Source organism: Microtus oregoni, unplaced genomic scaffold (assembly GCF_018167655.1).
Source record: "Microtus oregoni isolate MIOR12 unplaced genomic scaffold, Mior012 000068F_ref0000429, whole genome shotgun sequence".
In the NCBI taxonomy this organism is placed as follows: Eukaryota; Metazoa; Chordata; class Mammalia; order Rodentia; family Cricetidae; genus Microtus; species Microtus oregoni.
This window is the reverse complement of record NW_024543975.1, coordinates 1,997,897-2,024,040: the sequence shown is the minus strand read 5'-3', so window position 1 is coordinate 2,024,040 and position 26,144 is coordinate 1,997,897. Positions and strand designations below refer to the sequence as shown.

The window sequence follows — 26,144 nt, the reverse complement described above, 5'->3', positions numbered from 1 at the left end:
CTCAAAATAAGAGGCTATAGGTTGCTTATTTTGACCCTGTTCCCCTCCCACCTCTTGTCTCCTCACATACCCACATTCTGCAGTTCCTGGGAGGGGTGTAAAGATGGGTGTTATGCCACTTACTACTCCCGCGTCCTTTGCATCCTAGTCACAAGAGCACTAAATGACTTTCTGGAATTGGGAGTATTAGAAGCCAAAGGACTGGAGTTGCTGGCACTATGCATAGAGAATCCAGGCTTCAGAACATCGCCTGCCGCCTGTAAGGCAGCATTGCAAACCACTAACAGGAGAAATTAGGGAGGATTGTTCTAAAGGTTGACAAATGTTACTGGGGAAACCATCAGCTCCCTGGGGGAGAGTTGTGAGATTCATTGGAATCAGCTCCAGATACTTGGGCAGAACTTGTGAGGAAGACCCGTGAGGAAGGAGAAAAGTTATTGGGAGAGGGGATCACTTGCACACAAAGACATCCATACTGATTAACTCTTTGGAGTAGGGTGATAATGCTTCCTCAAACTGACCCATAAGAGTGAACTGTAGAATGGAGAAAATGAAGCACTCTCGCAGTCTGCCATAAGCTTATATGCATGCAGGAATTATATATATATATATATATATATATATATATATATATATATACACATATATATATACATTTTTTTCTTAAAGCTCTGGTCAGTGAGGTTGTCTGTGAGGAGGGGCACAGGATAGAGAGGGTGGAGAGGGCGAGACTAGGTAGTCTCTGGTCCACCTGGCAACAGTCCTGCCAAGAGTGACCGACCTATCCTCTATGCAGGGCAACTGGATTGCAGCCCCTGGAGGGAAAAGAGGTTGAGCTGAGTTAATTTTAGTTCCGAAGAGGTCCCTTTCTGGACAGGTTTCATTGCTGATGCTGAGTCTTCGTCAGCTCCTAATAGTAACAAGGGCTGTTACTGAGGTGCAGAATAACCAAATAACACTGCAACCCACACTTTGTCTTGACAATCCAAGCTTGAAACAAAGCTGCTGCTAGCAATCTCTTGGCCCACCCGGCCTCCTCGTCATACAAAGGGGAGATACTAGTTTCCAAGCCTCACCCCTCTCAGCCCCACCAGTTCCCTGTGTTTACAAATTCTGCCTCATTTGCAAAGGAAATTGCGGGGCGGGGAGGGGCGGGGGGCAATAAAACACCTGCAGCACACGAAGCAATGGAGGTGGGTTTTCCAAGATTCATGAAGTGGGGGGGGGGGGTACCCCACGTCCTTATGTCCCTCCAGCCCTCTCTCCCTTGCCCTTCTTCCCTGCCTGGCACAATGCACAAGTTTACCCCCAAACTGGAGTCTATTAAATAATTCAATGGTAGTGGTGCAATTTTGGTTGGAACCAGCACGGATTCCCAAGTCGTGACTGAAAAAAGTGAGTAATGCGCACTGGCTGCGTCATGGCTCTAGTCACAGTTCATTCCGAACTGAGAAGGAATCGTGACTTCGCCTGGAGACGTCCCCTACATGGGAGCTGGGGGGGGGGGGGGTAACCAAACCAGGGGTGAACGGGGGTGGGGGGAAGACCTATCCAATGAAAAACCTCTGTCAGGGGGTGTTGCATTTGAACTCCACTGCACGCGGTGCCGCTGTCCCCTCTCTGCCCGCTGCACACACACCCCCCCAGGGCCAGCGCTCTCCGCCGCGCTGGCTTACCTCTCCCGCTCCCCGGACGAGTCCTCAACAAGTTGGAGAGAGGCAGGAGCGCAGGGGTTAAGCTCGGGGATCTGCAATTACCAAGATCGTGACCCTCCCACACAGTACAGTAACTTATATACTTACCTGGAAGCGCCCGCTTTGCCGCTGGGCAGACACCCATGGGGGAGGGGAGGGGCACGAGGGAAGCGAGTTGGCCAGAGAGGGCCGCTTCCAGACGGCTGAAGCACAAACCGAACCATTGCACTCCCAAGACTCCCGGACTCAGGTAAGAAGAAAAGATTTGGAGCTCTGGCCGCCTGGTGGTCGGTAGGCTCAATGGTCGGCCGAGCAGAACTTTTTTTCCCCCAATTGCCCCACGCCACCCCAGCGGCAGGCGCAGGCTAAGGAGCCCCCTCTGGCGTGGCGCGCAGACGCTGGGAGGGTGTGTGCTTGCGTCTTTCCGTACTGAACCAAGCAAAGGGGATGCAGTGGGAGGGTGGGTGGGTCGCAGAAATGTAGGAGGGTGATGGATGGGCGGATTGGGGTAGGCTGACAGGAACTCAGGGGACCAAGACTGAGGGTATGATGGGCCAAGGGCGTTTGTGTTTGTGTGTGTGTACACGCGCGCGCACACGTCGATTCCCAGGTGGCAAAAAAGAAAACAACAGAAAAAAAAACTTTTGCACCCAAGTTCTTGCAATGTTTGCAGTAACAACCCAGACTTAGGTTTTCCCCAATGGGAGGGAGTCAGGCATTCTTCCTTTGACATTCCTGGGGCTAGGCAAGAGGGGACAGGCACTTCACTGTCAAAAAAAGAGCATCCGCTCAAAGTTAGGCTAGATGGAATGGGGGAGGGGCCTAGAGGGAAGGAAGGAAAGGGGGAAGAGGAAAGGCTATGCCCCCTCCTTCCTCTTCAATCTTTCTTCCCCTCCCTCTTGCAGAAGCTGGAATCTCCTGTCGCTGTGGCAGTCAATGCCCAGCTCACCCCTTCTTATTCCCCCAACATTTTGCAGAATGGGCGGGGGGGGGGGGATGCAGCAGTGAAAGGGCACCTGAGGCGAATGGGCCATTACACACCATAATCCGGATGGGGGAGGGTCGCGCGGAGGAAAGAGCTTCACTCTTAGTGAACATTCAGAACTTTTGAGGGGCAGAGTGGGGTAGGGGGAGTCGAGAAAGTCTCATTTTCTAGAAATAGGCCAACCAGGGTGGGATCTGAGCTTATTTTATGTTCATCTTTGCCAGTCATTTTCCGTCTGGTTCTTCTGGCTTAAGTCCCAATGGAAGAGGTCGCTCTCTTGAATCCCTCTTTCCCAATATACACTGCCACCCCCTCACCTGGGCTAGAATGGGAGGGAGTCATGGACAGTTTTTGGAACAACAATATTTTAATGTGTTCTAGTCTAGGTTTTGTTGAATAATTAGAAATGGAAATATTTTTCTCCCTCCCCCTTCTGGAAAAAAAAAAGAAATGTGAGCTCTCTTCTGATTGGTGGGTGACGATTTTAGTCTACACCAATGAGCTGGCGGCCTTGTCTGTATTTATTTAGTGCTCTGGGGGAGTTTTTCTCTTTACGCAGCGCCTGTAGTCACGGCTGGAACCTCTGCTGGGGGACTAGGAAGGATAGGAGGGGATTCGGGGGAAATCTGGACTGTACCTGTTCAGGGATCCACGACCTTGCAGCCAGGGCTGGCAGAACGCTGATGTGGGAATTGGGTGTTAGACTAGATAGGGTCGGAGGCTCGGGGTGTTGGAGCGAGAAAGGTGGAGGTTGGGCTCAGGGATCTGGGGTCCCCCTCCGAGCCACCCTTCTCGCCCTCCGCTACCTCTTTGAGGTTGTGCAGGGTTGAGTCGGAGGATCTCGGACTGTCTGGAGAAAGAGAGAGAGAGGGATGGGTCTGGGGACAAGAGGAGGGGAGCGCGGCGCGCTGGGTGGGGAGGCTGAGCCGCGGAGGAGCGCACCGGTGACATCCAGCCTCATCGGCTTCGGGGTTCGGAGACGTGCTGGGCTGAAGGCGGCGGCGGCGGACCGAAGAAGCGGGTAGACTGCCCTTCGCGAATCTTTTTGCGGTCTGGGCTTGCTGTACATAACTCAAAAGCCGGAAGCCCTTACCCCAAAAAGCATTCGAGGAGGGCGCGCTCGGCGACATGACTTCAGCTACCAGAGACCGCCGAAGCCGGCACCTTCCCGAAGCGGCTCCATCCGAGAGTTCCCCAGTCTTTCTCCCCGTTTTCCACGGAAGAATCAGCTCTTTCCTTCCCGTCCTTTTCGCGCCCCGCGAGGCTTTGGTCACTCGCCTTCCCGCGGCGTGTCCCCCCGCCCCCAACTTTTTAATCGACTTTGTATCACAGGGGAAATCGGAGCGGGTGGCGTGCGTGTGTTATCGAAGAAGTGAGAAGAAGCTAAAATGTAATAAAAGTTTACAGAAGTTGTGTCGTTCCCCCACACCCCACATCCCAAATATTCCCACTCACACAATAAATGTAGAGGGGGGGCATGGTTATAGGGCCAAGTCAGTACGTGGAATATGGATCAGTCTAGGACATTTTACGGTCATTTTTGACCCTAAGGATAGGAGTCTGCAAAATGGTAGGGAGGGGAAGCCCTTGAGGGAGGGGCGGTAAGCCCAAAGCTTCCTCGGTTAGGATGCGCGGAACCTGGAGGAGGTGAGATGAACCTCCGTGAATCCGGTAGCTCCGAAAAAGAGGGGAAAACACCCAGGCACCGCCCGCTCCCCGGAGCCTTCCTCCTGAACCTTCTTCTTCCAACCTAATTTCAGGCACGTTGCAGGCTCCAGTACCCACCCATCACCTCTTTTTCAAAACTAAGTAGCTCAGAAGAGGATAAAACAGACGGAAACTAGGGAAAACCCTGCAGGGAAAGCGCTTCTGGGAGCTGCGGTTGTTTAGCAGTGGCGGCTGTAGCAGCCCCATGCTGGCCTCTCGAGGCGCCCGGACCTGGGGAGGGAGGCAAGCTGCAGAGGGGAGAGCCCGTGGGCCCCCCTCCTCCCCTTCCACTCTTTGCAGTCGTGACCACTTCGGTTACAAGTGGTACAAATCAGGCCTTCAACACGTTTTGTGCCCCGTGCCCTTCGCTAGCTAGGAACACTGCTAGACGCCCTTGCCCTTAGGGACTGGGCCAGAAGGACACACAGACACACGGAAGTGCCCATGAAGATGAAAATAGATAGAGAATGGGTCTAGGGGTGTGATAGACCATGACCCCAGGGCTGCGAAACTACCTATTTTCAGGGAGGGCCTGAATTTCCCCCGCATCCTAACCTTTCTGCTTCAACAAACTCTGTGCACCACCATTTCTGAGTCCCATAGTTAGCCACCTAGACTCTACCCTCCCTACCCTCTCCTGAAAAGGAGGAATGGCTCAGGGATGCTGAGAATGCTGGACAGAGGCAGTCGGCAAGAGCTCAGTACGTGAGAAGGCACTGAACGTGAGGACTCCTTGCTCCAGGACTAAATCAGGCTCTCCCTCCCCAGATAAAAGACGTTTTCCTTCCCCCAACGCATTTTCTGAAAGAGTAAAAGGGTCTCAAAGATCTGGACAGGCAGAGGAGAGGAAGCAAAAGCTGAGGGGGATTTTCTTCCTGCCTCTCACTTGGGGCCGTCTGTGGAGCGATAGCTCTTCGGAGAGAGAAGCAAAACAGCCACGTTAGATTAAAAATAGCTTCACACTGTGTCCTTTCACCTACTCTTTTGTCTTTTGCTTACTGTATCCCACCCCACCCCCCCAAGCCAGGAAGCCCTTCCCTCTCCAAAAGCCTGACCATCACCAGATTTGGGAGCAAGGTGACCTTAGAGAAGTGAACTTGCATAAAAAGGCTTGAATAACCTGAGCACAGGCTGCTCAGAGTTCCTGTTTCCCCGGTCTCCCCATCTCTCCCACCCGGGCTACACTTAGGACCGGAGTTCCAGGGCCCCAGAGCACCGGCGGAAGGCGTCGTGCGGCAGCAAATCCTCGCCTCGCCTCAGCCAGACAACTGTTGCTGTCTGAAAGCCGCCGCCAGTGCTGCTGTTGCGGCTGCTCCCAGGCAGCTGCAGCCCACAGCGGAGGCTGCTCACTTTGGGTCCTGCTGAGGGCCTGTGAAGGGGGGCATCTCTCATTCCAGAGAGGGAAGGTGGAAAGAGTCCCCCCCCCCCTCCTCAATAAGTGAAAATCAGAGGCTTTTTGCATCTTTCCTCTCCTGCGTATGGAGATTACATCAGCTCTAGCCCATTTTCACTTCTAAACTCAGTTTGTCATTGCTGAGGGAGGTGGGCAAAGGGAGGGGGCATAGTCACTTTAGTCATTAAAGTTCTTATGCATAACCCCTCACCTAGTGAGTCACGGGCCTGATGGAAACTTCTAGGCACTTGCATCTGATGCCAACCCCTGAAGGGGCCTGTAGAAGAGCTGGCAGCCTCAGGCCCCGTCTGCTTTTCCCTGGAAGCGAGGTCGATGCGGTGTTAAGTACTAGGAAAACTGCAGTTCAGACTTAGTCCCTCAAGCACACTCACTAACGGAGCTTGTCCCCATCTTAAAAATCAAGACCAGTGATTGTCTCTGGAGGTAAAAATAGGGTAAAGGAGTCATAGAGTCCCCTCCACGGCCCCTGTCTACAATGAGAAGAAGCAAGTGACCCAAGCCAGGCTTAGTTGTCGCATTTCAGGCCCAATTTACCTACTGTAATCGTCACTGTTCACCTCTCAAGCTGCCTCATTTTAAAAGTCTCCCCCCAACACACACACACAGACACACACACTTTGTATTCTCCCCTTCAGTCTTCTGTTGAGGATGTATGCTTGCTATAAGTTGCTCTGCTTTGCCTGTCTCAGACGAGAGGCAAAGACAGAGCTCGATTTCAAGCAGACTTCTGCCCTGTAAGATTATCTCAGGGACCTCCCAGTAGCAAGACTTAGACCTCTGCAAAGCTTTCCTCCTGAACAGCACCCACCCCTGCCTTGACTGCTCGCTCCCTTTCTCCCAGCTGCCCATACCCTGCCTGCCTGCAATATACCCCAGTGCACAGCCTCGCACTTTCTTCCCAGGCAGCCACGTAACTTTGCCCATCTCGTTACCTTTTAGGTGGTCAAGCCTGTCCTGATACTGATGGCGGTGCATGAAGGGTGACCACCCAAGGGAGGCAGTCTCAGAGGTTATGGATGCTGAAAAGCCTGACAGGGATCTCAAGAGTCCCAGGTGAGTGAAGGGCCCATGCGTGGCCTTCTCTGGGAGCCTCAAGGCTTCCACATGTCCTTCCATGGCGGGAAGGCAGCAACTAAGGGTCCAGCATTTGAAAACAGTTCTCAGATAAATGCATCCATCATAGATGATAAACCGAAAGACAATACCAAAGAGGCAAACCTGTTTCTGATCCCAGAAGCAGGATTTCGGTGTATTTGGAAGCTCCCACAACAACCAGGTCTGAGGGACAATGGCTTTATTCAGTGAGACCTAAGAGTATCATTTCTTCCATCTCCTAAGCTGTTTCAGGCCATCTAAGGGAAGAGGGAGTTAAGGAGTGTTTTGCTGTGGTCAAAGATACCAATAAACTAAGTGACATCTCAGTGGAGCTCAGTTTAAGATGGATAGAAAAACTTTTAGGCTAATGATTCCTCTGTGATAAGGAGGGGAAAAGCAACCAGAAAATCGCCTTCTTCTGAGTTTTCACTTAGCTGTCTTTCCAAGCTATGGAATCATACTTTCATTCTTACCAGGGAATTCAGTTCAAAGCTTGAAGGAGTCTGGAAGTTGGGGCTGATAGAATTTAGAGGAAGGGAGAATCGGACCTACTAGGCTAATTCTTTGGTGTCACATGAGCCCAGCTAGGAAGCTGCCTTAAATCTTTTTTTTTTTTTTTTTTTTTTTGGTTTTTCGAGACAGGGTTTTTCTGTGGCTTTGGAGCCTGTCCTGGAACTAGCTCTGTAGACCAGGCTGGTCTTGAACTCACAGAGATCTGCCTGCCTCTGCCTCCCGAGTGCTGGGATTAAAGGCGTGTGCCACCATCGCCCGCTGCCTTAAATCTTAGAGGGAGTCTGAAAGATCAGAGGAGGCTGAAGAAAATTTTCAGGTTGTTAAGTCATGGATTTACTTGCTATATTAATTCAATGGTGGTCTTAGGGATTTTTATTTTATTTTTTTATAATTTGAGGTTGAGGTTAAAGCTGTCAGATTGCTGGGTAGTCCTACTTTCTTTCGAATCCCCCTTTTTACATATAAGGATGTGAGGTTCTTAGAATCTACCATTGGGAAATAGGTTATGTTAATTCTAAGAAGTTAAGATCAATCCACTTCCCCCTTAACTGATATTCCAGCTGCCCTGTGAGGACAGCTAAAAACGCAATACTAGGGAGATATGGCTTTCTTGCATTAATCTGTTTTAATGACGTTGGAAGAATCCATTGATAGGTTAAACTTCAAACTTAGATATAATATTTGGTATGTAAAAGATGGAAAGTCTCATATAATATAAACATACATGCCAGTCTCTCCATTGTATAAATTAAGAAACAAGTGGCTTATGTAATTTTAGCTAGATCTCTTACCTTTGGACTCCAACCCAAATAGTCTACTCTGGGTTAATTTATCAGCCACTAAATAATACCTATCACTACCAAACCATAGAAATTATTCATAAATATAATATAGGATGTCATAACGGATTTCTTTCCCCAACAAATGACTTGCATTTAGGGGCAAGGTTCCAAAGGGAGTGTTTATAGCAAGTCTCTGTAGCTAGGAACACCTTGAAGGCATTGATAGAAGGATAGGCATTAACCTAACTTTCTTTTCCAAGACACTACTTTGAGGTTCTGAGCAAGTCTCAGCACAAGAAAGTCACTGTGTCATGGAATCCCAGGGTTGATCATTTTCAAAGCCTTTGCCAGCAGGAAGGAACCTGATGAGGGAAACACCCCTCTTTCCCACACTTCTCTCTCCAGGAGCAGAGTAGTTTGGTTAGCAGTCTTGCCTGATGGCTACATTGTGATCTGGCAAATAGCATCGTAGGCCTTGTTTGAATTCCCCTAGGAACCTTCTCACCACTAGGAGATCTATTTGATTCTTGTTCCTCTGTTTTGTTCTTTCTTATTCTTGTGTTCTCTTTTTTATATTTACCTATTTTTTATTCCTGTGTGTGTGGCTATACACATGTTACAGCCCATGTGCATAGGAATCAGAAGTTCTCTTCTTCCACCATTGGGTTTCATGAATCACATTCAACTCCTTTATCTGCTGAGCCATCTCACAGACCTTTCTTTTCTTTTCTTTTCTTTTCTTTTCTTTTTTCTCTCCCTCTTTCTTCTTTCTCCAGTCAGTTCTGAAGACTACCTGCTAATGGGATAGCTATTTGCCATGGTCAGTTAGAAATTTAAATTTTAGCACTTCTCCCAGATCTGTTTTCACTGTGTTCACCTCATGCTCTTTCACCAATAACAGCCATTCTGATGCCATGTGATTTCTATCCTCACCTTGTGGGACCAGCAGTCATGTGGGCTCTCTCAGACCCATGGATGCTGTGCGTTCACACACCTCTCCTCCATGCACTGCTTCTGCTGGTGTTGAGTATAAAGTTGACAAAGACTTTCTGGGTCCCCACAATGTGTATCAGGTCTTCTAATGCACTGGAGACATAAAATAAGTATTCCCCCTGTAATAATCTGATGAAAGCAATAGACTCTACGTTCCTGAAAAGAAAAGTATAAACACTTTATAAATGTTTCCGGGATCTCATTATGCCCCTGGTCTCCATGGGCCCCATGTTTCTCTGGTCTTCATAGACCTTCATTTTATGATATTAAGCTTTGAGTTTAGGGTTCATGATCAAATCTTGATTTTAACTCTTTCCCTCTTCCCCTTCTTCCCTTTCTCCTTTTTTCTCTAACTTAGCTTCACCATTTCTCTCTCTCTCTCTCTCTCTCTCTCTCTCTCTCTCTGTGTGTGTGTGTGTGTGTGTGTGTGTGTGTGTGTGTGTGTGTTGTGATGTTTGGTCCTTTCTTTTTTGAGAACAAGCATTTGGAACTTACTAGTGCACATGTTTAGATCAATTATGGGCCTGGCCTGACATCCAATAACCGAGAAACAAAGAAGATGTGGAAGAAGAGGGAAGCTGATGTCCAAACCAGCCTAGTTCTGGGGATCTTGAAGAGATAATCCACCTTTCGGGCAGTGTTTTTGGCAAAGTTTGAGGGTTGGTGAAGAGAAGACAAGTTTATATGATGCTGTGCAGTGAACCACAGCCTTATGGTTTGCAACAAGACAGATTTCCTTGAGTGCTTTTGACCACTAGGAAAAGTCACAGCTAGCCAGAGCCTCTCAAAGGGTCCCTTGAAAGGGGAGCACAGCCCTGTGAGGTTAGGGGACTGACAGCTTGAGATTTTTATGGATTTTGTGGCACACAGTTCTGTTAATGTCTTGAAGAAGAAGAAGAAAATGATGTTATAAAGAGTGCTGTTCATTTACTTGTTTGTGGTGCTGAAGATGAAGGCCCAGACCTTCTGTTTCATGCTTAAGTGCTCTACCACTAAGCTACACCCAGCTTGAAATCAGGCCTGCTAAAGGCTCAACTTAACATGGAAAGGTCAGAGGGCAAAGGTTTCATACTAGTTCTGGTCTTTAAGAGATTTTTTTTTTTCATCTCTCTTTTAGGACCCTCAGAATTCTGCCTTTTAGGGAGGAGACCAGGTCATTTTCTGACTCTAGTATTGATCAGATGTTGACATATCTGTTCTAGGGGGGTTAGATGCTCTTATTCGATATTAGTCCTTGAACTTAAACAAGAAAGCAGTGAGTTGGTGCTGTGAAGTTAAACGGTAAGAACTCATAGAAGATAAACTGCTTGTTTTTATTTTCTCAATTTCCTCATCTGTAAAATGGGGATTATAATGACACCAGCTATCACATTCTGGCAAGAATTAAATAAGATTGTGCACATAGAGCACTTTCTATGTAGTACTCAGTATAGCTATTCCTATTCTTATTGCTATTATATTGGTTGTGTTTTTGTTTTCCCTCCCAACTGATACATGTAGAAATGGCATAAAGGCTTAGTTCATAGATTCAGAAGCTATGGGACCAGAGCTACTCTTAGAGTGAAAGAGAAAAAAATAATCTTTTTCAGAAGCATCTGTTCATTTGTTCTGTAGCCTGACAGTGCCCAGGACTCTTCAGGCCAGGAACAAGTCAGAGGGACTGGTAGGAAACCCTCTGCCCTTCTGTATGCTTTCGTGTAGATGGCTGTTTTCCAGTTTCATCCCACTTAATGCTCTGACTTCCTGTTATTCTTTTTAATGACTGAATTTAATCACAATTATTTTTGAAAACCCCTCTTTCACCTTAAAAAGCAAAACAAACAAACAAATCCACCCTTTGATCAGGACGAAAGCCAGTCTAAGGCTTTTGCTCTTCACCCTCAGAGTCAAGTGCTAGGGCTAAATGATTAGAGTCTGCACGATTTCTACCAAGGAATAACAGAAGTCATGCTTTTGTGAGTGCGATTTCTCCCTCGCTCCCACAAATGATTTCTCTTCAGTGTTTTCTTCTTCTAAATTCACTTCTCAGAATCTCAGAAACCTTTGTGACTTCTATGATCTTTTGGTTCTCCCCTTGAATCTTTGTTTTCTTCATGTTGGTCCACATTATTTGTCCTCCTTTTTTTTTTTTGCATATTGGCTGTAAACATTAGTGTTGATTACAGGAAGAATAGAATGTAGACTCTACATTTTCTGGATAATTCTAGAAAACTAAGGGCCAAGGCCTCCATTTGTACCTCAAACCTGTCAAGTACAGCTAAAACATTCCAAAGACAAGAAAAAGATACTCAGGGGTTTGGTTTGGAGCCTCGAGGACTATTTTCTTCTTCATTTTAGTTTGCATACATATTGGCATCTTCTCTCACAGACCTTGTCATATTATTGCTTTTTTTATATTTAAAACAGAGTCCATCCTTACTGCTTCTGCTCAGTCATTTTTCTTTCTGCACAGTGTAAACAGAAGCTCGGGGATGTGTCAAGCACAGCCTAAGGAGTGGTCCTGTTGTCTCTGCGCATCCTTTGGAGGATGAGGCAGTAGGTAGTAGCTGGGGGAAACAGGGTTCACGGTCTACAGCAATGAACTTGGAAGATCAAGGATTACGTTCCCTGCCAAAGACTGCCCTGATCCACTGCATGGCTGGAACTTACATCTCTGATCCTAAGGTCCTCACCTGTAGAACACAGACATTGAAAGTACCTAGTTCATGAGATTGCTGGAAAGATGAAATGAGATGTCGGTCTAGACTTTCAGTCCGCACTATGCTGTCAATCAATATGGGCTGTTTATATTGGTGAGACAGGTCCCTCCAGATCCAGAACTACATAAGGGAGGTACTGGATGAGGAATGAGCAAGCAGAAAAGTAATTAGAAAGTCATTAGATGTCATGAGGGAAGAGAATACTCTAGAATTTGTAGTCTCTATCAGTGTTTGAACTAGACCAAGCTTTCTCAAATTTTGTTCATTGGGTCATGCTGCCCAGAGCTTCCTGGCCTCTATGTCATAGACTCTGGTTAGTTAAATCACAGTGACTTATTCCCCACTGTGTGCTTAAGGTCTCATCTGGAAGATTGTCTAAGCTAACTCTTTAAGTGAGTTGTAATCTCCAGGGGTAATTCGTCTTTAAGGTCCAGATTTGAGGATTGTTTTTTCAAAAAAATAAAAACAAGAAATAAAAGCCAGAGATGTATCCTAGTGATGAGAGCTTGCCTAGTCTGTGCAAGGCCTGGGTTCAGTCCTCATAAATACACACACACACACACACAGAGAGAGAGAGAGAGAGAGAGAGAGAGAGAGAGAGAGAGAGAGAGAGAGATAGAGATAGAGAGAGACAGAGACAGAGAGAGAAGCAGGGAGGGCTTCTCTGGCCCTAAGTGAACAAATTAAATGCCCCGTAATTCTAGCATTTGGAGTAGGCTTATGAATTAGAGGCTAGTTCTAACTACATAGCAGCACCTTGGTTTTTGTTGTCATTTTCTTTGTTTGCTTTTTGATTTTAGTTTTGTTTTTGTTTTGTTTTTTTTTTTTCAACTGGGAAACTTTCCACTTTAATGGGAGCTAACCAGAGCAACTGGGCCAGGGGTAAAAATAAAAGCAAAACAGAAAGCCTGTGAAATACAGGGAGAGTCGAGGAACCCAAATAAAACCTTCTGAAGACCCTGTCTTTGCCAGTCGAGGAAAGGCCAGGAAGTAATTTAGCCTCCTGCACATTTAAAATTAATTCCTTTATTCCTGCCTTATCTGAGCAGTAACACTGCAGTTAAGGAGGCAATGTTTAATGAAAAAAGGAAAGTAATTTCCAATCAGTAAATGTCTTTATGTTTAGTTTATAAATTAAAAGTAAAATGTGTGTATAGGCAACAGAGAACAGAAACTATCATTTGTAATAAAACTCTGAAAAAAAAAAGAAAACAATTGTATGGATAGTTTTCTAAATTTAAATCTGTTGCAAGCTGTTTCTAAAACAAAAGTTTAAGAAAGCATTTAAAGCTGTCATAGAAATGAATATCCAATCTTACATCTTTCTTTATTTTCAAAGATAAAAATCCTTTCAAATCGTAGATGCTTCTTCCCAAAGTTACCCCTCAGGTAGCTAGTAGGAAGAAGAAAACCTGTCTCAGCTAGTTTCACACAAAGCATAGCTGCATTGAAATGTGGAGGAGTCAGGAAAACAGTAACTGCCAAATAACAAGCAAATGATATTCAAAGAAAAAATAAATAAACAGGCTCAGTGCTTCTTTGAGGATTAGCTGTTAGCTTTGCAGCTTTTCTTTTTTTGTGTGTGCGATGGTTTAAAATTCTGGGAGAAAGGGAAGCATTTTTGAAAGAAAGAAGCCCTCAAAATTGAACTATATAATTGATTTTTATTTTCAGTTTAAAATTGTGTTTCTCGGTCAGATACCTCTTAGCTAATCTGAGATTTAAAAGGGAATTTTATTTATTTGCTGTTTTTTCTTTTTCTTCTTTTTTGTGTGTTTGTTTTCTGCATTGACAACTTGTTTAATACCAAAGATAAATTAGTAAAAGTTATTTTTCTATCAGAGCTCAAATATTTCATAAGTTATTTTTTTTGTGACTATAAAATAGTAACTTTTCACCTGATCTAAGGAAACACAGCTTTCCACAGAGTACATGCTCGTTCACTTATGTTCCTGTTTGAGGGAAATGTGCCATTTTCTGATGTTTATACTCATTCTTTAACTTGAAGTTACTATTTCTGTTTTAGTTAAAAATTGGGGAGTTAAAAATAAAATAATAATAATAATAAAAACCAAAAAAATTGGGGAGTTAGAAAAATAGATACTGATCAAATATTTTTCTAAATAAAATCTTAAACTGAGATTATATTTTAACACCATAGTTTTTAAGTTTATATTTTCACTCTGAATTTATTTCTGATGTTTATAAATTGTAAGTCTATAGGCCTTAGCATGACATATTCAAATTGTTTTATGCATGATGTTTATACTTACAAATGACACTTAATAGTAACTCCAGTTTTGCTTTTAGAGGATGTTTATATTCTCTCTAAATGCAAGAAAGTCTTGTAATAAATTAAATTGCCAAATTCTGAAAGTTATTCAGAAATAACACTCCAGAATTAATGAAGTTTAAAGAAAATTTCCATAAATGATTATAAATTTAAAAATCTATTTAAAAACACAAAATAAAAAAATCTAAATCTCAGATTTTTTTCCAACTAAGTTTTCCCAAAATTTCACAAATTGTTCATTATTTTCTTCCTTGAATGTGTCCAGCCACTTGTTGCATTTAAATGTGTTTTCTGCTGTGGCAGAAAGAAAATGAAAGGAAGCGAATTAGGAGATGGAGATCATTGTAAACTTGCTGGATCTTTTGGACTGCCGTTTCTGAGCAGATAGCATGAGCAGGGGCACTACCTTTCTTTATCTGAGTCTTTCCCATTGTTCTGTCTGTCGTTCACAGGTCCCTTCCTGGGGAAATCGTGTCTTAGAAAGAGGATTTCTTTCCAAGTGAAAGTGTTGTCATAGAGAGGGCAGTCGATTCCTGCTTACCTTTTCTCTTTAAGAGGCTGGAGCTCTTTTATTTGTTGTTGTTTTTTGTTTTAATGTTATGTGCTCTTGAAGACTAATGTACATTTACTGAGAATAGACTAGATTAAGGAGAATGAGGTCTCATAAAATTCTGCAAGGATGAGAGAATAGTACATCACCCAGCAGGAGCCACACCAGAAAGGACAAAGGCAGGTACAGGCAGCTGACTTCAACAGCTCAGCTGAGCTCAGTGACATGGCGGAACCTCTGAAACTGTGCAAGCAGGGTGGGTGTCCATGTTGTTAATTTCATAATGGCTATTTTGTGTATGCACAAGTATACAACTGTGCAGATGCTTGCGTCCTCTCGCTCTCTTTCACACACACAGAGACAAAGATCCAAACTCATATTCCTCATCTAGAAGATGGGAATTTAACCTCGTGCCTGGGAAAATTCAGTGTGAGCACGGGGCTACATGCCGGCCCAGGGTGAATTAGAAGAGAGAAACTCTAAAATTCACTTAAATCAGAAGAGGCCTGTCACATAACATAGCTAAATATCAGCCATATTCTGACATGAGGTAGTCTTTTATTCAAAAGTAAGTTACCCTCAAATCTGATGTAATTGTGAGAAACCTTTTGATTCTTTAAAAACCTTCATTATAGTATTATACAGTTATAGCTAACAATGGTAAACCAAAATACCTTTGAATAAAATTTCAGTCTCTAGCCTTGAATACAGGAGACACCAAAGTATGGCCTAGGAGAAACCCTTTGTAGAATATCCTGCTTTAAAAAAACACAAATGTCAAATTTCTAAATCTTGTAAAAAGAAAAAGAAATTGATTTTATCTTTGTAGAGTACCTTGAGATCGATGGGAGAACAGTTGGTGATATAATTGTATATTTGTAGCCTTCAATTATTATTTACTGATAATTTTGTTATTCATGTGAGAAATCTGAGGAAAAAAAATGAGAAATGCCAGAAATGCCAATTTTCAAAACTAAAATTTTAAATGAAAAAGGAAAAGAAAATTGCCTGACCACAGCACTAAGACTTAGAGGGCCATCTGAGGTAGATTTAAACATGTAGTCTCTCTCTATGCCTTCTGAGAGAGGGTTAAACATGCCGTCTGTATGCCATGTCAATTGACATTTCATGCCACTGTTTTCTTGAAGGAATATGCGTGCCTAAAGTCAAGCACTGTGCACAAAAACATTAGAGCTGATATATTAAGTTTATTTTGAAACCCCACTATTGTTAAATCTGTTACCCTCTTTTTTGTAAACATCCAAGCTGATACTCTCTGGAGTACATGACCCACACTCGCCACTTCCTTTCTCACTTAAGGACAAGTTTAAGAAGAGAAAAGTCAGCGCACTCCGTCTGATAATTAAAAACATTCCGAGAGCTATAAAGAAAGCTAACTTTTTAGAATCTTAACTACTCTATAACCACTCAATTCTTGAGGAAGTAGTAATCATTTTTAATGTTATGGATTTTAAAAACTCCATCTTTAGGAAAGGTTCTCTCAGGAAACAAAATGCTAGCAATTTCTACCAAAAATATCTAAGAAATCAATAGAAAAATATGTATTTGGTTTTAGGAGAGGCATTTAATAGAGCAAAAACAAAATTCCTGAGAAAAGAGTCTTCAAAATATTGCATTGAAATTTTTGAGCAAAAAAAATATGTATTAATCATTTTGGTTTTCTTTGTTTTTTTTTTAATTGTATTGCTGTAATGGCATTGAACTCAAAGCTTGCTGTTTTGTGAGCTCTTATGAGCGAGCACTGCCCATGTTTTGCTAGGTGGTCCTCACTGTCAAACAAAAAGTTCACCCTGCTCTTTCTATGTTAGCATCCTAAGTAACGGTTCACCTGCGCTCATTAGTCGCTTGTTTTTCTTTCCAAACACTTCCTTGTTCTTCACAAATCTATTATCATCTTGTTCCTTACACTGCCCAAACTCTCTGATCAGAATAGATCCCTTCTTGCTAATTTCAGAATTCTCTTTGTCCAAGGCACATACCTTTTCCTTCGAGCAAACTGACAGTCCACTGGAGTCAGAGCCGTTTTTGTGGGGCCTACTGTAGCAGTTCTAATTTGCTGCCATTGTGATATGGCTTTGGGTGAGATGGCCTTGGTGGACTCCCAGGACTCAGTCAGCATCTTGTTTGTGTAAATGAGCATGAGTGTGAGCCTGACCTTCACTGACCCTCACTGTGCAGAGGCCCTGAGATTCTTTTCAGTTCCCTAATCCAGCAGAAGAGTCACAGGGTTTTCTGCATCTGAGGTTTGCGGTGTTGGGGGAAGTCGCCTGTTTATGAGGGCCCCTGACGTGGAGTTTATGTGGCAGATCACAGTGTGCCTGTACAGATGCTGCATTGACTCATACGCGCTTGTCTAAGGGAAGGTCCAACTGATAGTTTTGAAAAAAAAAATAGCTGAATTTGGATCAACTGGCTAGTAGCAAGCCTCCATTGATTATCTAACCAAAATCAGCTGTCACGCGCTTCTTCTTGCTGCAGTGATCCCGGCAGCCCTGTTAATTCGATCATTCATTTTTCCGACATGATGTCCTTGAGGATGTTGTCAGATGTATATGAAGGCAAGTCACTTCTTGATGTTGATTGCTGGATTCTGTAGGACTGTGGATTTTTCAAGTGATCTTCTATCATAAGATTAATTTATTTAAAATTAGTCTTCACTAGTTTCTCATTAACATTGACAAAAAAAAAAAACCACATGGTAACTCTAAGTGTGGAGTAACCAAGAAATGTTAATTTGCATGTAGGTATTCAATTGCACAAATGAAAGACAATTTTAACAATGTGCTCTCATAGATTTACAGCTTTCTATCTCTCCTCCCTTTTCTCAAACAAGAAGACACACACAGAGCGTTAGTTCACACATAAACAAGCTGGGGACAGTGGAGAGGGACAGGAAGAGAGAGTCCCCACTGCCCTGTCACAGGATCCTCAAGTTAATCTGAAGAATGAATTCATTCTTTATTCATTTTGCATATGCTCATTTGTCATAAACCATTAAGTACTTTCTAGAAATGACAGAGGCCCCCAAGACTGTCCAGTTCAGAGTCCTTCCTTTGTGCCAGGAAAAATTGAGCAAGCACACATAGCCCATCCTGCCTCAAATAGTCACAGAATATTAGTGCACTCATAACTGGTCTGGAATAAGAACCTACTGGCTTAGTGAGAACTCACTCTAAGCAGACTGGAGATACAGTGTTGAGCTCCTGGATGGAGAATACTGGAGTCGGGGTGTTGAGTTCCTAATGGAGTGTTCTGGAGTTGGGGTGTTGAGGTCCTGGATAGAGTGTTCTGGAGTCGGGGTGTTGAGATCCTGATGGAGTATTCTGGAGTCGGGGTGTTGAGTTCCCAGACAGAGTGTTCTGGAGTTGGGGTGTTGAGTTCCTGATGGAGTGTTCTGGAGTCAGGGTGTTCAGTTCCTGGGTGGAGTATTCTGGAGTCGGGGTGTTGAGATCCTGAATGGAGTGTTCTGGAGTTGGGGTGTTGAGCTGAATGGAGTAAACAAGAAGCAGCATCAAGGGATCAGAAAGAAAGAAATAAAGGAGGAAGGAAAGCTGATGATGCCATTTCCTGGCTACGGCATTTTCCTAAGACAGGTTTATTAGGGACTTGCTTTCTGTCTGTCTTATCTCTAGGTTATCCAATTGGATTAATCTAGCTAACTTGTTCTTATGCTACCACCAAGTCCCTCAAAGGAAACATTTTGGGGATCTCTTATCTGCAGAAGTTCAAGTTTCAAACAGACCCCTTCTCTTTTCAGTATAACACAAGCATTCATATGTATTTATATCTGTGTGTCGTATGTGGGTGCTCGTGTCACTGCACACATGTAAATGTCAGAGGATAACCTATGGCAGCCAGTTAACTCCTTCCACCCAGCTGGTTCTGAGGGGGTGTGTGGAACTCAAACAGGCCTGGAGACAACACAGCAACCCAGGATACATTAGATACTGACTGAAAGTCTCATAGTAGGTCTACAAATGTTCGCTCACTTGCCACTTACAGGGGCAGGTTTAAATCAAAACTCAAGGCAAAATGAATGGAGTAAGAACTCGAGGTCAAAGTCTGCAGAAGCTGATGCTGTAGGGAGCTCAAGGGGTGGGGAGCATTGGGAGCTCGGGCTTGTGCTATGAGTGGGATCTGGATAGAAAGAAAAAGAGCGCAGGCGTGCCTGGCTGTTGGACTCCACAGTAACCTGCAGTGGTGGGTGCACACTGTATGCTGCAAATGGGGGGGGGGCTTTGTTACTGGGACATCGGGTAACGAGAACAGAAACAAGGATCAAAGGGATACCAAAAGGTGCCAGCTTGTAGAGGAAGCTGTGTCCTGAGCAAAGGACTTGGTATCAACTCTGAGGGGCCACGGAGAGCCACCAAAGAATCTGACCAGAGGAGTAGATCTCTGGTGACAGGATTGAAGAGGTGTTTCCAGACTGGGCTCATGCAGTCAGAGCTGTACTCAAACTCACTGTACATTCAAGGATGACCCAATGCTGCTGCTTCATCCTGGGTACTGAGGTTACAAGCATGTCCCTGTAACCATGCTGTTTTATGCAGTTCCATGTGTCTAAGTCAGGGCTTCATGCATGCTTGGCATACATGACCAACTGAGCTACAGCTCCATCACTGAAGAGTGATTGGCAGGGCAAGCAAAAGGACCAGAGAGCCCGCAGGTGACTCAATTGGTCCTGATCATTAAGGGAAGTAGTTATTGTCCTTCCCTTTCCTCTTCCCCATCCTTTCCTTTCTTCATTTCCTCCTCACTTCCTATTTATTCTCTCCTCTTCCTTCTCATGGCTTCAAGTCCAGTCAGGACAGTGGCGATGCTTTACAATCTCTAGAAGATTGGATCCCTGTGAGGAGCGGTGTGTTAGGCACTAATAAGGTACTTCTGTGGAATTCGGGATCCAAACAACTAGTCAAAACTCCTGACTCAGGGAGGGGGACAAGACAAAAACAAAAACCAACTGAACAAAACAAAATAAAAGAGCACTGAAAAGCAGCAACGTTCCTGGGTCCCCTGCTGTTGTATGCACTGTGTCCTGGGTCCCCTGCTGTTGTATTCACTGTGTGTCCTGGGTCCTCTGCTGTTGTATGCACTGTGTGTCTGGTCCTCTGCTGTTGTATGCACTGTGTCCTGAGTCCCCTGCTGTTGTATGCACTGTGTGTCTGGTCCCCTGCTGTTGTATGCACTGTGTGTCTGGTCCCCTGCTGTTGTATGCACTGTGTGTCCTGGGTCCCCTACTGTTGTATGCACTGTGTCCTGAGTCCCCTGCTGTTGTATGCACTGTGTGTCCTGAGTCCCCTGCTGTTGTATGCACTGTGTGTCTGGTCCTCTGCTGTTGTATGCACTGTGTGTCTGGTCCCCTGCTGTTGTATGCACTGTGTCCTGAGACCCCTGCTGTTGTATTCACTGTGTGTCCTGGGTCCTCTGCTGTTGTATGCACTGTGTATCTGGTCCCTTGCTGTTGTATGCACTGTGTGTCCTGGGTCCTCTGCTGTTGTATGCACTGTGTGTCTGGGTCCCCTGCTGTTGTATGCACTGTGTGTCTGGGCCCCTGCTGTTGTATGCACTGTGTGTCCCTCCTGGTATGAAAAATGTTCACAGCTTGGGGAGAAAAATGGCCTTTAAATATCTGATGTCTTCACAATTACATGTCTTATGCCTTCAGTGAGTTACTCTTAAGGCCTTTGAACTGCATCCCCAGATGAAATAGAAAATCTTTTCATTTGGCCACCTGGACCTTGCCAGTGTCCTAGTCACAGGTGTATTAGGTGTAGGCCTCTTTAAGAATACTTTTTGTGTGCCGTGTGTTTGTGTGTTCACGAGTGTGTGTGTCTGTGATGTGTTTGGGTTTTCATGAGTGCACATATGTGTGGGGGCGGGGGTTGTTTGTCCTTGGAAGTCATCTTGTTTCTCTGAGACACGTTCTCTAACCTTGGGCCAGGGGCTCATGACTTTGACCTGGCTGGCCTACAGGTGAGACCCAGAGTTCCTCCTGTCTCTGATGACCCAGCAGTGGGGTTGCAAGCATGTATCATCACCCCCTGTTTAAACACTGCTTTTCAGTCTTGTTTCGGGCCCTTTCGCTATGAATGGATCGAAAGGGAGGTTGGTTCACCCCTCTCACACCTCCAATTCTGTTCACAGCGGTGTATGTCAAAGCATTTGCAGAGCAGATCCTGCTATGGTTTCATCCCAGCCTGCAGTCCTTTGCTCTTCAAGCTTTGTTTTCTTGTGAGGCCTCGTCTGCCTGTTTGCCACTTCTGCCCACACACTGGAACCCAGATCACTGCACCTAAGTGCTCTTCCTCTCTTATCCTCTCAACTCCATCCACACTTCCTTTGCTCTGACATCCCTGCATTAGGCCTTCCACGTCAGAGTGGCACAGCTCCCTCCTCTGGGTGCAGATAAAGACGGTATGAGTAGCTACACCAGGTGCGTCAGTCACGCACATGGACCTGGAAGTAGAACTTATATGTACATACCAAAGCTGCAGAGGTGGCATTCAAGAAAGCAATTAAACATCAGCATGTAGATGCTAAAGTATATATTTCAAAGGAATATATAAAGTATATATTTCAAAGGGTTGCTTTTATAGATGATTCTGCCATTGATTTCTTAAGTTACTTTAAACAATACCACAGCTTATGAATTAAACGGTATCTTGTTAGTTAAAATAGTACATATAATATCACTGTTCAACCCTCTATCTATCCATTTGCTACTTCTTATATCAGCAAAGGGGAGCCTGGAATGGTGTTTATCTAATGGCTGAGATGATTAGTTATTTCTGGCGAAAGGAGGGGATGTAATGTTTTAAAATACACACCAAACAAACAAACAAAGCCCTTCCTTTTACAAATAGTCTACTGTACTATGTACTATTTAATTTTCTGATAAGAAAATAGACTACCTACTAAATATAGTATCGCTGGAATAGAATACAAGACTCTTCCCATTGATGGGTATGTGTCTGTGTGTCTGCGTATCTATGTCTCTGATTCCATTTACTTTATAAAACAAAAGAAGTAATAAGTCCTGTCCAGCTCCCCAATCTGTGATTCCTTGTTTATATAAAAGTCCTCTTATTATTTGTTGCCTTAGTGACTATGCTTTTAGGAAGTGTGTGTAGCCAGGAGTGGCCTATAACAGCAGCACTGAGGAGAGGAAGGCAGAAGGATCTCAAGTTTGCACTATGTAGGGGGGAACACTATGTAGGGGGAAACCATGTAGGGGAAGACACTATGTAGGGGTAGGGAGCTGACTGGATCTGCACAAGGTCCTGGGTTCTAGCTCCCATCACTGTAAAATAAGTAAAAAAGTAGTTCGTTGCATGTCTAGGTTCAGGTAAATAAATGGAGAATTGAGTGAGTGCTCATGGAGAGATAGAGACCCTCAAGGTATTATTAGCCTCACATAAAATAGGATCGGGCTTGTTCTGCTATTTTAAAACAAAAATATGACATGCAGTATTACTTAAAATCAAAGAGGAAAATGGGTCAAGAATGTTCAAGTAAGCATTTCTTATCTCTGGGCACATCCTTTCTTAAAGGATCCCTGCAGGGTTAGGAAATGCTTCAACAGGTGTCAGGGGGCCTTTCCTTATCCAGGATTGGCGTTGGGCACTGATTTATTTCATGCTATGTAAATGAGGAGCTTCCCAGGTTCTTCCTTGAGCTGCTTCTCCTTCGTTCTGCTTCTGTTGTTGTAGCAGACGTTTTACTAGTGGTGTCTAGTAATATTATTTTTATTTGTGCATTATCAAATTTTGTGTCGTTCTTGACCATATCCATAATTCATAGCTGTTCTCTAGAACTTATTCCTTCTATTGTATTATTTTGCCTCATCTTCTCCATTCGAATTATTTTATTTTATTGTTTAACTGGCTAGGTTTCGTTGTAAACACATTGCTCTTCTAAAAGCGCTCATTGGTCCTGTTTCATTGAGCTCATTTAGAGACGTTGCCTCGGCATTGCAAAGCCTCCTGTTCTTGGGCCAAACTGTTTGAAGAAAGCAAGCAGTTTCCTTTGCATCTCGGTTTTGAGTTTTGCTGGGAAGCAAGCTGCCTGCGCGATTATTTCTCGTGGTTTCACATCTATGTTTTGTGACTGAATACCTAAAAAGTCCTTTTTGTTTTTAGCCCTGATGTTGTACTTTGAAGCTGTGGGCTTTATAATTTAATATTTCCAGAACTCAAGTCTTAAAAAAAAAAAAGACTGGGCTACACAGTGAGAATGTGTGAGGTGGGGATGGAAGGTTTTCCAAGCTTACGTTCTGAATATCTCAGACCAAACTGTTTATCTGTAAGAATAATATACATATCTCTTAGAGCTGCTGGGATTGTTTGTATGTGGAGTGCACAGAATCATGCCTGCTTCATAAGAAACACTACCTAGAGGTGGTTACTTTAACGAAAATTTTCTTCTGTTACTTTTTAAATACTTTTTCTACCTTATTTGTTGATTTTGCTCCTCTAATGACACCTATAATCATAAATATTGTTTTGTTCTCATCTTTATTCTTCCCTGTCTACTGGCTTCTCCTTGATTTACTTTAATGTATTTGCCCTTTTCATTTACATAATTTTGTTTTAGTCCATAAGTCTGTGACTATCCTCTCTATTACACTGGGTTGATTGTACTCTTTGGCATTTTTATTTGTTAATTTTTGAAATGACACTGTTTGGGCATCTGTTTGTTTCTTCAGATCCACTCCCTCCCCCCATTTCATCCTGTTATTTTGTCATTTTATGAACTTGTGTTTGCGTTGGGCTAATCTTCAGTTAAATGCACATATGAAGTTTTTCTCTTTCGTTTCTTACATTTTATCTATTTATTGTTGCTTGGGAGGATGCATGTGTGCCATTACACAGACACGGAAGGCAGTAGACAACCTTCGGGAGACCCTTCACGATGTCTACCTTCTTTCTATGGTTGTGTGGCACACTTCAGGCCAGCTGGCCCAAGGACTTCCAGGTGATGCTCCTGGCTCCCTCCCATCTCAACTTTGGGGTGCTGGGATTGCAGATGCACACCACCACCCCTGATTTTTTTTTTAAAATTATTTTTTACCTGGGTTCTGGGGATTGAATTAAAGTTCTCAGGCATGGTGGCTAGCACCTTTTACCCACTGAGCCATCTCCATGGTCCTGAATTTTATTTTTCAGTCTGTCTCTTTCTGTGTGTGTTGCTTTCTGGGGAGGGGAGGTGGTGGTGAGTAGATATGTCTTATCTTGATGTCATTTCATTTTTTTAAAATCATGATTATGCTTCAGCAGTTCCCTCTTACATATTTTTGTTTGTTTTTTGAGACAGAGCCTCTTATATTATTTTTATACCCATGTATTTTTATTTTTAGAAAATTTAATTGTGTGTGTATATGTGTATGCATGCATGATGATTGTGTTGGTGTGTGTGCCACAGCCTCGTGTGTGTGTGTGTGTGTGTGTGTGTGTGTGTAGGTCAGAGGACTTTCTCCTTCCACCTTTATGTGGGTTCCAGGGATGGAGCACAGATTTACAGGTATGTGCCACAGGCACCTTCACCTGCTGAGCCATCTTGCCAGCCTGGATGTACTTGCTTTCAGTGTTTGTGACCTTTTCACCCCATCTCACAATGTCATCTGGCTTTTTCCTTAGGCACCATAGTTAAAGAGCTGGTTTTTATTTTCTTTTGGGGACTGACTAAGGACAATGAGGGGAGAGGCTGGCCTCTCTCGAGGTTGGAGACTGACTAAGGATGAGGGGAAAGGCTGGCCTCTCTGGAGGTTGGAAACTGACTGAGGATGAGGGGAAAAGCTGGCCTCTCTGGAGGTTGGGGGCTGACTGAGAATGAGGGGAGAGGCTGGCCTCTCTGGAGGTTGGAGGCTGACTAAGGATGAGGGGAGAAGCTGGCCTCTCTGGAGGTTGGGACTGACTGAGGGTGAGGGGAGAAGCTGGCCTCTTTGGACGTTAGGGACTGAGGATGAGGGGAGAGGCTGTCCTCTCTGGAGGTTGGAGACTGTGGATGAGGGGAGAGGGTGGCCTCTCTGGAGGTTGGGACTGGCTGAGGATGAGGGGAGAGGATGACCTCTCTGGAGGTTGGGGACTGAGGATGAGGGGAGAGGGTGGCCTCTCTGGAAGTTGAGGGCTGACTGAGGATGAGGAGAGAGGGTGGCCTCTCCAGAGATCTTTGTTAGGCATCTCAGGTTCTGCCCTTTCCTTTGGAGGATGTTTCTGGGTACCCTGTGTGGTGTGATCACCACTGACTTGGTAGCAGCTCTATCTCCTTTCTCTTTTTGATAGACAGATAACATCTAGCTGGAGCTCTATGTCCTTCTGCCAGACTCTGTCTTCTGGTACATTTCTCTGCTTCTCTCAGCAGCTGTTTCCAGATGTTTTATGGTGGGAAGGGAAAAGCAGATGCAGGATCCTTGCAGTTTTCTTCCCACGGGATTTATAATTTTCAGTGAGAATTCTCGGGGTGGGCTTGACTTCTTTCCAGAGCTCTGGAGGTGTGAGGAACAGTTGGATTTGCCAATGGGAGCTTTGCCGTTCTGCTGCCCAACTCTGCCACAGAACCAACTTCTCGCCTCAGGAGTGCTCCCCAAGCTTCTGGTTTGGCTGAATGCCTTTCCTTGTTAGTTGCTGTTAGTGAACTCCTGGTATTTGTTCAGAATGGGCAGGGTTTTCTTTGAGGCCATACTAGTGTTTCCTTGTGATCTTGGTCTTCCTTCAGGTCTCCTTCATTCCCATCTGTTTTGCTGCAATCTCTCAGAAATAATTGGAGGGCAACAGTAATATGTTAGAGTTTTCATAGCATTACGTTTAGTTACAGGAGTTGATACATGAACTTTGTAAACAGTTAAATTCTACATATACATATACACCCTGCACTAAGCACCTCTTCTTCTTCTTCTTCTTCTTCTTCTTCTTCTTCTTCTTCTTCTTCTTCTTCTTCTTCCTCTCCCTCTTGCTCTTCTTCTTCCTCTGCCTCTTGCTCTCCCTCTTCCTCTCACTCTCCCTCTTTCTCTCTCTCTCTGTCAGCAGTGTTGAGGATGGAACCCTGCCCCACATGCTAAGCAGGCGTTCTATCATATTCAGGTCTCCATTTCTATGTGAAAACATCTGTGAGGGGTTAAAATCTCAAGCGCACATTTAGAGTTAAATTACAGTTCCACTAATGTGCACAGGCCAATCTGGGCCTTCCAAAGAGTCAGGACATCTGGCAGAACCTTCCCAGGGTGGTCTTGGAAGGCAATAATTGAAAGAAGAAAAATTCAAGAGTTATGCAAGCAGAGATTTAGGTTTGCTTAGTGCACAAGTGCAACTCAGTCCCCTGCTATCTCCTTGGTGCCCTGATTGAATTAGGAAATGGATGCCTAACAAACCTTAGGTGTGCTTATTTCGAAAGCTGTTTA

At 44.4% G+C, this 26,144-nt stretch overlaps 1 long non-coding RNA gene across 1 annotated transcript in view; it reads left to right on the top strand.

Annotated features, from left to right (window-relative positions):
- The first annotated feature begins 1,606 nt into the window (after window positions 1–1,606).
- Window positions 1,607–26,144, top strand: part of LOC121440552 — an 83,006-nt gene continuing 58,468 nt past the window's right edge. Inside the window, exons 1-2 of the long non-coding RNA XR_005973361.1 lie at window positions 1,607–1,944; window positions 6,740–6,853. This is a non-coding gene — a long non-coding RNA (uncharacterized LOC121440552). The remainder of the gene's footprint in view (window positions 1,945–6,739; window positions 6,854–26,144) is intronic.